We start from the raw sequence: 11,151 nt of genomic DNA, 5'->3' as shown, positions 1-11,151 counted from the left end.
TCACTCCATGCTGTTAGCATCTCCCACTCAAAATCACTGTGTGTGTGTTTTGCATTATTTTATATTCACAAATGTACATGTTGTCTTCCCAGCTTGACTGTCAATTCCTTGAGGGCAGGGACCTTCAGTTTTGTCTTTATATCACCAGTGACTCTCACCGTGCCTTGTATATAATAAGTGCTTAATGAAAGCATGTTTATTGCATTGGTCTAGTCCAACTTGTTCCTGGAATGGAAGAGTGTCCCCCCAACCCCCCTTGACAAGTAGCCATTCAGTCTCTGAATGAATGAGGAAGAAGAGCTCCATACCATTGGAGGCAGCCCATCTCACTGTCTAATTATTAGGAAATCCTCTATTAACCTGAGCACCTCTCTCTTCTCTCTCTCTCTTCTCTCTCTCTCTCTCTCTCTCTCTCTCTCTCTCTCTCTCTCTCTCTCTCTCTCTCTCTCTGTCACACACACACACACACACACACACACACACACACACACACACACACACACCTTTCCTCTCTTCTCTTTTCTCTCACTTCTCTCTGTCACTCCCCCATGCCGGAACTAAATACTACAATTCTCATTATTCCTATTCAAACATAATGGCCCTTCAAGTACTTTGTACTTTCATCTATATATTTAGAGTTTGCAGGGACCTTGTGGATCAACTTCATTTTTTTTTTCAAATGAAGAGCCTGAGGTTCAGAGAAGTTGCCCAAGGTCTGCAAGGACAGAAGTAGGACTCAAACTGAGTCCAATATAATTCAATGTGAATTAATAACTCCTTCTTGCATTTCACTGATAATTAGAACACTTTGCTTAAAACACTGCTGTGAGGCAAGAGGGGCTAGTATTATTTTCCTCGTTTTACTGAGGACAAAAGAGTGGCCCAGAGAGGGGAGGTGACCTAACCAGGGTCCCACAGTCAGCAAGTGACAGAGCTGATTTGAACAGTGGGTCACTTCTCCCATCTTGCCGTTCTAGTGTGCTTTCCTGCCTACTCCCACCCCTCAGTGACTTCAACCCTTAAAACCTGAATTTCTGGAAGATGCCAGCCAATATGTGCAAAGAAGGGGAACATTGCTGGGGACAGTGGGAGAAAGACTATCACCCTATGAAAAACTGCACCATGTTACAGCTCATTTGTACCACTGGATTCAGAACTGGCACTTACCTCAGTCAAGAGCTTCCCTCTCTTTCTGACTTTGGATCCCACCCCCATGCCTCCATTTTGCTCTATCCTTTACTGTGACCTGGCAGATAGAGAACGCTCTGAGATGGGATGGTCCACACAAGAACAAGCATGGGGCAGGGGAAGCCATGTACTGTCCAGCTATCTCTCTCTGGCAACTAGAGACACAGGCAAGTTTACACAGACATCCACAAGCATACAACTTCTAGTACAACAGATTCATAAAACACAAGTCTAGAGCTGGAAAAAGCCTTAGAGATTATCCAGTCCAACCTCCCTCCATGTTACAGGCAAAGTTAAGTGACTTTCCCAAGATCACCCAGTTAGTAAGTAGCAAATACAAATAGCTAGAATTCAAACCCAGGTTCTCCTGACTCCAAATACAGACTTCTTAGGCTGTCTGATGGTCTAGATCTTGACTCTTGAAGGTTATTTGGCCTGTGAGGAAGGTGTTATCATTATCCCCATTTTAGAGATGGGGCTGAAAGTGGTTAAGCAATTAGCCCAGGGTCACACCACTACTAAGTGACTGAGACAGGATTTTAACTCAGGTCTTCCTGCCTCCAACTCCAGTGTTCCACCCACCCAGGTGCCTAACGAAAGCAAAAATGCAACAGTCCCTGCCCTCAAAGAGCTAACACTCAACCAGCTTATCGCTGAAGTCCCTTCTAGCCCTCAGATCTCAGAATTCTGTGTTGCTGGACATTCCCTGCCCTCAAGAATGGATGCCTCCCAAGGACCTCCCCACTGTTCACTTTGGCTACTGGCACAGGGACTGAGTGATGCTTGCTGATCTGGGACTCGGGATACCCGGGTTCTTACCCCAGTGGGGACAGGTGCTGGCTGCATGACCCTGAGTTGGGTCTTCTCTCTGTCCTTCTCGGCATCAGTTTCCTCCTGCATAAAATTAGGGGCTTGACGGGCTCCAAGTTGCACTCCAGTTCTAAATGCTAGGATCCTAGAATTCCATGAAGCCCATCTGGTGGGGCCCGCAGAATGTCCAGAGTCACATCAGCAAGGTTTGTAAGTGACAAAGAGCTTTGCACCAACATGCCTTTCATGGGGCCCCTGTTCCCTAAACATAGCAATCATTCACATCATAAATGGAAAATTCAAATACAAAGAAAAATTGTGGGGTTGGGATAAGGTCCAGCCCTCTGCTGGCCTAGGGGGCCCTGAGAACCTGCTGAGTAGGGCCCACTCTGCAGAAGGTCACCTTCAAGCCCATCCCCCAGGCACTCCCGCCGCCTCCACTGCCTGACACACTTGTGATGTATGGCTGCTTTGCTCCCGACACTGTTCACTGCACAATCCAATCTCGCAGACACACATATTTCTCAATTCAGGGACTCTTTTTATTTTATGAAACATCAGCTCACAGCTCAGCTCTGGTGATGGGGAGAGTCAGATGGGGCCTGCCAGCCATACTCCCCACACTTGTTCTCCTGCCTCCCATCCCCATCTCCCCTACCATTCCGCCCCTGTTTTTCCCACCACTTCCACTCTCTCCTACTTAAAGATAGGAATCTTTCAAACAGGAAGAGATTTTCAGAGAATCCCAGAATGTCAGAGCTCCAAGGGGTCCTAGAACATAGAATACAGAATGTCAGAGCTTGGAGGGACTTTAGAACATAGAATGTCAGATCTGGCAGGAACCTTAGGTAGCACACACAGGCCATGGGAGTCTTCATCCCAACTTGTGCACCAACAAGTTGGGTCTCCGGAGCTCAGTTGCTATTTGTCCCCTGAAAACCGAGAGGTAGCCCTGAGCAATAATGAATAGTTTTTCTAATGCTGTAGCTCACAAGCCTCCACCGGTGTGCTTCCTGGTAGAAATCAATGTCATCCAACCTTAAGGAAAAGAGGATATAGATGTAAAAATATACCAGACTTTTAGAAAAGGACACTTATTAAATGGTGTGGTCAGAGCAGGTGTTATGAAGCATCCTTCCACAAGTCTGTGACACTCTCCCACATGAACATGCATAGTACAGGGGAAGGGGGCTGAAGGTTAGAGAACATGTAGCAAAGGGACAACAGCTTCTGAAAGTCCTTTTGCCAGAATCCCACAGTTGTTCCCCATAAGGATGGTTTTATTTTTTCTTCTGGTCTCGTTGAAGAACATTGAATCTTTATCTAGTGAGTCCTTGGCTCCTGATGCAAACACTTCTGTCAACTGTTTTGTGGATTCTGCTAAGGATGTTTATGGGGAAAATGGGAAGATCCAAATTCTCTAGACCATTTGAAGCTCACGAGGTCTTTCTCTTAGCAGGGGTTTGGGGCAGGAGGCCAAGACTAAGATGCTTTCCTTCTCCCTACCCCCACCAAAGCAGCTCCTCCTCAGGGATTTGGCTGGAACATTCTCTTGGCTCAAGATCCTGCTTGAATCCACAAGTTCAACTAGCTCAGTGTTTTTATATAGGTCCTGATCAAGTTTCACAGAAAATTTGAAAAACTTTCCTCTCACACCTAAGGAGGTGTCCAGGCCTTGGTCACACCCAGTGAGAAGTCTAGATGTACTCTCATCTGATAAAAGCATCAAGGCTAAGTGGGGCAGGGTGATTTCAACCCCATCTTTACACTCAGAAGATAGAATGTCAGAGATGGGACTGGGCTTAGAGCAGAGAACAAAAATGTCAGAGATGAGAATTTTGAACCTTGAATATTGGAACTGGGAGAGGCCTTAGAACATAGAACACAGAAAGTCTGAAGCTAAAGAGATGCTAGGATACAGAAGGGAAAATACTGGAGCTAAAATAGATCTTAGAACATAGAATGTTAGAGAGGGCAGAGACAAAATGGTGGAGTAGCAGGCAGAAATACAGTGAGCTTCTACACGCACGCACACACACACACACACACACACACACGCTCCTCTAAACAGATCAAGAAAATACACCAGATTGAATATGGATTAGGAAATAGAAGAAAAAGTCACTGCGAATCACTTTTCCAGCCCAGGTCAGCATAGGGAAACAGTCTGGCCAAGACCTCACAGTGCAGAGTCCTCCATTTCAGGGAGAGGCTGTGCACCAAGGCAAGAGGGAGTCCCAGAACTACTCCCATACTGGGGATAAACCTGTACCGCATATGGGGACAAAAGGCCAACAGACAGATCTGTTGCCCATATACAGGTCTAAGTCACGGCTCTAGGGCTGATTGAGTAGGGGACCTGTATCTAACAGAGGCATTCCAAGGTAGGGAGTGGTCCAAGGCCTTAGCCTGTGGGCCAAGCAAGTTTCACCCTCCAGGAGGAAGCTCACAAGCAAGCAGCAGTAGTGTTGGCTCAGACCCCCCCAAGAGCAGAGCAGGGTCTTAGTTCCAACTTCTAACCCAGGTTGAACCTGTAGGAGAATAACTATGACAGGAATCCCAGCCCAAAGGGAAGCCTACAGTTCTATTACTCTGAACCAGCAGGTTTGATTATGGCCAAGTCCAGCCACAGTTTCTTATTGCTGAGCTCCAAAGTCAGATCAGGAGCGTGTGGAGTTCACAGCTTGCCCCCCCACTGTGCCCTGGATCACACCGCTCTGGGAGCTTAGAGACATCTGACCTAAGTTGGCCCTGGAACAACACCCCCCAAGGAAACAACAGACCTTCCCTCCAGAAGTTAGCTCTAACATCAAGTTTGAGATCAGGAAATAGACTGGAAGAATGATCCAAAAAAACGAACAAAAAACGCCAAAAGAATCCCACCCACCCAAAAAAAAGCTCTTAGGGTGACAAAGACATTTAAGACACACACCCAAAAGAAGCAGATAATTCCGAAACATCTACAAATCAGCTTGGGAACAATTTCAACTCTAATTCCTGGAAGCGATGAAAAAAGTTTTTAAAAGATTCTCTTTCATCAATGAAATGAGAATGCTAGAGGGAAAAGATTGGAAAAGAGTTTGGGAATAAAGAATTAGAGAGTGGATTAACAGTCTGGCACAAGAGATTGCCAAAACCTTACCCAAGCAACAAACTCCCCCAATATTATAATGAACCAAACCCGAAATATTAAAATAAAGTCAAAAGACTGAAAAATAGAAGGAAATGTAAGGAACCTCCTAGTAAAAACAGTTGACTTAGAAAACAGGTTGAGGAGAGATTATTTAAGAATCATTGTGCTACATGAATGTCATGACCAAAAAAAAAGAGCCTAGACATCATATTTCAAGAAATTGTAAAAAAAAAAAAACTGTCTAAATCTCTGAAACTAAAGTACTAAGTGGAAACAGAATCTATTGGTCACTTCCTGAAAGAAATACCAATATGAAAACTCTAGGAAGTTTATAGCCAAAACTCAAGAGTTTCTAGGTCAAAGGGGGAAAAAATACTGCAAGCAACCAGAAAGAAGGAATTCAAGTACTAAGAAGCAACAATCAGAATCATTCACAAATTTAGCAACCGCCACTATAAAGGATCAAAGAACTTGAATATGATATTCTAGAAGGCAAATGATATGGGCTTACAACCAAAATATCTTTCCCAACAAAACTGAGTATAATCCTAGAAGGGAAAAAAATGAATTCTTATCCCACAATAGCTAAAAGAAACATAAAAAAGTAAACACAAATAAACAATCATAAGAGACTAAACAAAGACAAACTGCTTGTATTTAAATACGAGACATGTATCCCTTTGGAGCACTATCATTTAGAAATCATAGAAGCAGTTTAATTGGACAACTCCTGGTAGTGGTATTGCTATGTCTTGATGATCTTGAGAATAGAAAGAGAAAAAAAGAGGAATACATGGGGGTTGGGGACAGGAGAGGGAAAGGAAGATTAGTGGAAATTATTTCCTGTAAACAAGGTATGCAATAATAAGTATGTTTGTGTAGAAGTCTATAGAAACAAGGAGGAAATGGTGGGAGAAACAGCTGATATTTTAACCTCACAAACATACAAGTTGGACACAGAAATACATTTTACTCAACAGGGAAATAAGAGATAAAGGGGATTAGGGAGGAAAGAGAACTAGAGAGAGGGTAGATTAAGGGATGAATTAGTCCTAAGCAAAGCAAGCTCTAACAAAGGATGTAAAAATATTTACAGCTCTTTTGAGGTGGCAAATAAGGAGAATCTGAGGGGTCCCCGTCTATTGGAGAATGACTGAACAAGTTATGCTATATGAATGTGATGGAATATTATTTTGCTTTAAGAAATGATGAAGACAACAGTTTCAGAGAAACCTAGGAAGACTTGTGTGAACTGATACAGATTGAAATGAACAAAGCCAGAGAACAATTTGTACAATGACAACAATATTGTAAAGACAAGCAACTTGAAGACTTAGGAACTCTGATCAGCATAATGATAAATCATTAGGGGCAGCTAGGTGGCATAGTGAGTAGAGCGCCAGTCCTGGAGTCAGAAGGACCTGAATTCAGATTCAGCCTCAGACACTTCACACACACACACACACACACACACACACACACACACACAAAACTAGCCATGTGACCTTGGGCAAGTTACTTAATTGCCCTCCAAAAAGCAAAAATAATAATAATGATAATGATAAACCATTAATCCAAAGGATTAATGATAAAACATGCTTTCTATTTCCTGACAAAGAGGTGAGGGACTCAGAGTACAGTAAAAGACAGACAGACAAAGAGAGAGATATAAAGATAGAGAGATACATATATTTCTTTTTTGATGATAAAAATTTAATTTAATTTAAAAAAAAACATAGAATGTTAAAACTGGGAGGGAACTTAGAGCACTGAGCATAGAATTTCAGAGCTTGGAATAACCCTAAGTCATAGAACATGGGATTTTGAAGCTGGGGGAAACCTTGAAACAAAGAGACCATGGAATGTCAGACTTGGAAGGGACTTTAGAACATAGAATATTGTAATTACCTAGAAAGAGACTTTAGCAGGCCTTTTGCCATCCCTCTTCTTTCCTAATTCTACTTTAGAAGTCCCAAAGTACTAACAGAGACCAGTGGCCTACCTGAACTAAGGGAGGACAGACTCCAAAACACCAGAATTCCAAATTCCATCAAGAGTTTTGGGGCAAATAAACAGCTCCTCTCTTCTTTGAGTTCTGCTGGAGAAGCAGACCACCCCTCTAGCTCCCCTCCTCCTGGCTCCCTGATCCCAGTGATCCAATGTCAGTCTCAAGACCCAGTCTCAAGAATTTAGATCCTCACTTGCTCTCCTTCCAAAATCCCACTACCTTTTTAATCACTCCCTCTCCCACTGAAGTCTAGCTCACCTATCCCCTAGCCCGTTTGATAAGGCCACTTATAATCCATATAACTATTCTCAACAAATTCCCCTGTACTTTTGACCATTTAGGCCAGCATCCCCATCCCTCTTCACTTTAATGGAAAGTTGGCTTCCCCCTTCAGTATGCCCCACTCCCTTGTAATTTCCTGTCAGCCCCATCTTCTCCTTCCCAGTCACAGGTGGACAATCTCTGCTCTCCAATACCTCTTCTATCCCAGTGCTCTAAGACCATCAGTCAGGGACCTCTTCTCATTTAAGGTCCATCAAATACACTTGTACCATTCTCACCCCCTCCTATTGCTGCCATCTACCAGTCTCTAGGTGCTTTTCTCAACTTTTTCAATGACGTTCGTACCTGGTTTGCAATATTCTTCTCCTCCCCTTCTCTTGCCCATGATGATTTATTATGGCATGTATCTAAGCCTGGCAAGCTCACAGGAAAGCTTTGGCAAGTGGTACCATGTTGGAAATCATATAACATTACTTGAAATATGGAAATTGAAGAAATAACTTTGTTTAATGGCCTCTGATTATTCATATGAAGCAAGGAATAAAACAGAGACATATGTTCAACAAAGGCATTCACAACTCTCAGGGAGGATGTCCAACACAGAGATTGTAGAAGTATTTACTATAGATGGAGGGGTACCTTAGATCAGAGGTTCTTATTTTGGGGTCCTCATGGACATATTTCAGGGAGTTTATGAACTTGAATGGGGAAAATTCTATATTCAGTTTCACTAACTTCTAACTGAAATTTAAAATTTCCTTAAATTATGATTATTTACAAAAAAAAATTTGGGGAAAAGTTCCAGAGACTTCACTAGGCATTCAAAGGGGTCTCATGAAAAGGTTAAGAACATCTGGCTTAGATGTGTTTGTTTGTGGACAATCTTGTTCTGTTTGAATCAAATCCATGCACACTGCAGAGCCTTTTAGGTGAAATGAATTATCCCTCCAGAGAGATCAGCATGACTATACACAGGAAAAACCAAATGGATCGAGGAAGAATGTCTATTGATCACATTTTTCTATGTAGTTGGATACAACCATTATCTGTATCTGGATATCTGGTCCATGTATACATAGAACAAGTGGTGAATAGCGCACTGGGCCCAGAATTGGATGGGAAGGATGTAGGCTGGATTGTATTTGGAAAACTATATGCCACTTTTAACAGTTCTGAGATTTTCCTTAAAACAAAAGACTCATATTTTACTGGTTATGCCATAAGACTGGGAGCCATGAAATATCACATTCTATGAAGAATATAATGTTACAGGTCACCCAAAGGGCCATAGAGACATATTTGGTAGACTTGAGCAGAATGCATAGGAAGATAGGGATTCCAAGGGTCAGAAGTGAGAGCATTCTGGACACAGGGAACAGCCATTGCAAAGATATGGAGTCAAGAAATGGAATGTCTCTTGGGGCAGCTAGGTGGTGCAGTGAATAGAGCACCAGCCCTGGAGTCAGGAGAACCTGAATTCAAATCCAACCCCAGACACTTGACACACTAAATAGCTGTGTGACCTTGGGCAAGTCACTTTACACCAATTGTCTTGCCGTCCCCCTTCCAAAAATAAAAAAAAAAAATGGAATATCTCGTCCAGACAACAGCAAATAGGCCAGTTTGGCTGGAGCATAGACAGCATAAGTGAAAGTCATGTGAAACTAATGATGTCATTAGACAGCTAGTCATGGATATAATGCTGAACTTGGAGTCAGGAAGACCTGAGTTTAAATCCTGCCTTGGACACTTATTAACTATGTGACTCTGGGAGAGTCACTTAACCCCTTTCAGCCTCAGTTTCCTAATCTGTAAAATGGGGATGATAAAAGCAGCTACCTCATAGGGTTGTTGTGAGGATCAAATGAGAGGACATGTGCAAAGTGCTTTGCAAACCTTATAGAATTGTCTAAGTGATAGCTATCTTTGATGCCAGCTTGGAAGGAGGTCTATAGCAGCATAGCCCGGGGATCTATACTGAAGTTTCATGCTGCTCAATGCTTTATCAGCTACTTAGATAAAAGTATAGAGACACGTCTATCAAGTTTTCAGATGATCCAAGGTTAGGAGAGGTATTTAAGATGTTGGATGATAGAATCAGGATCCAAAAATTTCCCTATGTCCTGAAATTTGGTCAAATCTAACAAGTTGAAATTATTAGGGATGAATATAAAGTCCTATATTTGAGTCCCCCGCCCTGCCAAAGAAAGTCAACCTCACAAACAGGATGGGTGTCTAGACTGAAGCATAGCTTTAAAAAATTCTGGGGGTCCTAGTGGACTGCAAGCTACTAGGAGCTCGACGTGGAGAACAAGAGGCTGAAATGATCTTAGACTGCTTTAGGAGAGTCAGAGTCCTATACACGAAAAGTGGCCATCCCTCTGTCCTCTGTCCTGGTTGGTTGACATCTCTGGGGAGGAGTTCTCCATTCTGAATGTCACATTTTTAAAAAGACATTGAGAACTGATGAGTGTCCAGAGGAGGGTCTGTCAATAGGCAATAAACCTCTATCAAGTACATACTATATACCAAATATGGTACTAAGTGCTGGAGATAAAAAAGACTCAAAACACAGCCCCTTCCCTCAGGGAGTTTACATTCTAATGGAAGGGGCACCAGAATGGCTCCAGATCATCTTGTATGAGGATCATTTAAGAGAACTTAGGAGGTTTTGTCTAGAGGAGAGAAAGCTTTGGGTGAGGTTTGGGGGTTGAGGCGACAAGATGGCTGTCTTCAATAGTTCAAGGTCCATCCCATTAAAGGGGGGTGAGACTTGTTCTGGTTGGTCCCAGAAAGCAGAAGGAGCAAGGGGAGAAAACTGAAAAGAGGCAGGATTAGGTTTAATGTCAGGCTTCAGGAGGTAATGAGTCCCCCGTCACTTGAGTTCTTGCAGGGAAGCTTATCTTTCAAGCACAGGGGAAGGGGCTAGTCGATTCTCAGGTCCCCTCCACATCTGAGATTCTCTGATTCTGGGGTACTGAAAGCCTGCAGGACCCCAGAGCTGAGGGTCCTCCACACTTAGTCCCATTCCAGAGTAGACAGTGATATGTAAATAGGCGAGAACAAACTCACCTGGATTTTCTTAAACTGTCATGTTTTAAGGTGGAATTAGTGCCAAATGGCTTCTGAGGTCCTTTCCAGTTCTAAAAGTAGGATCCTAAATTACTTAGCCTCTCTGAACCTCAGTTTCCTCATCTATAAAATGGCTTTGGGAATAGAGAAGCAAGGTCAAATCCAAGAAATGTTTTCTGTGGAGAAATGGACAAGTCCAGGTGAGAGATTGTCCCCTCTCTCTTCTTCATCTCCCATATTCAAAAGTTTATATCTGTGACCTTTCACCTCTGTGGGCTTCAGTTTCCTCCTCTGATTTGATTTTATAGTGTCTGAGACCCACTCTGAATCTTAAGAACCTGTGTTTCTCTGGTTCTGACCACCCAGTGGGTGTGAGTAGAGGACATTCCTGTTCAGGTTCAGATTGGACTGGATAACCTCTGAGGTTCCTTCTACATCAGATGTCCCAGAATCCCCTCCATACTAAACTTATCTTGCCTTCCAGCTGAAGTTCTAGGAGGCTTCTGGTCATTATTTGTGACATTAAATAACTAATGGGCCAAATTCCATGTCCAATGCAGCCATCCCCAAAGGAGCAAATGTCTCTAAGAGCTGCTGTCCACTCCCTACATTGGCCAAGCCAAAGAGCCCCAAGAACCATGGGTGCCCTAATCCTTCC

The sequence above is a fragment of the Petaurus breviceps genome, unplaced genomic scaffold (genome assembly GCF_028583685.1).
Source record: "Petaurus breviceps papuanus isolate PSGF00001 unplaced genomic scaffold, PetGlider_PUasm1.0 208, whole genome shotgun sequence".
NCBI lineage: Eukaryota > Metazoa > Chordata > Mammalia > Diprotodontia > Petauridae > Petaurus > Petaurus breviceps.
This window is presented reverse-complemented; position numbering follows the sequence as displayed.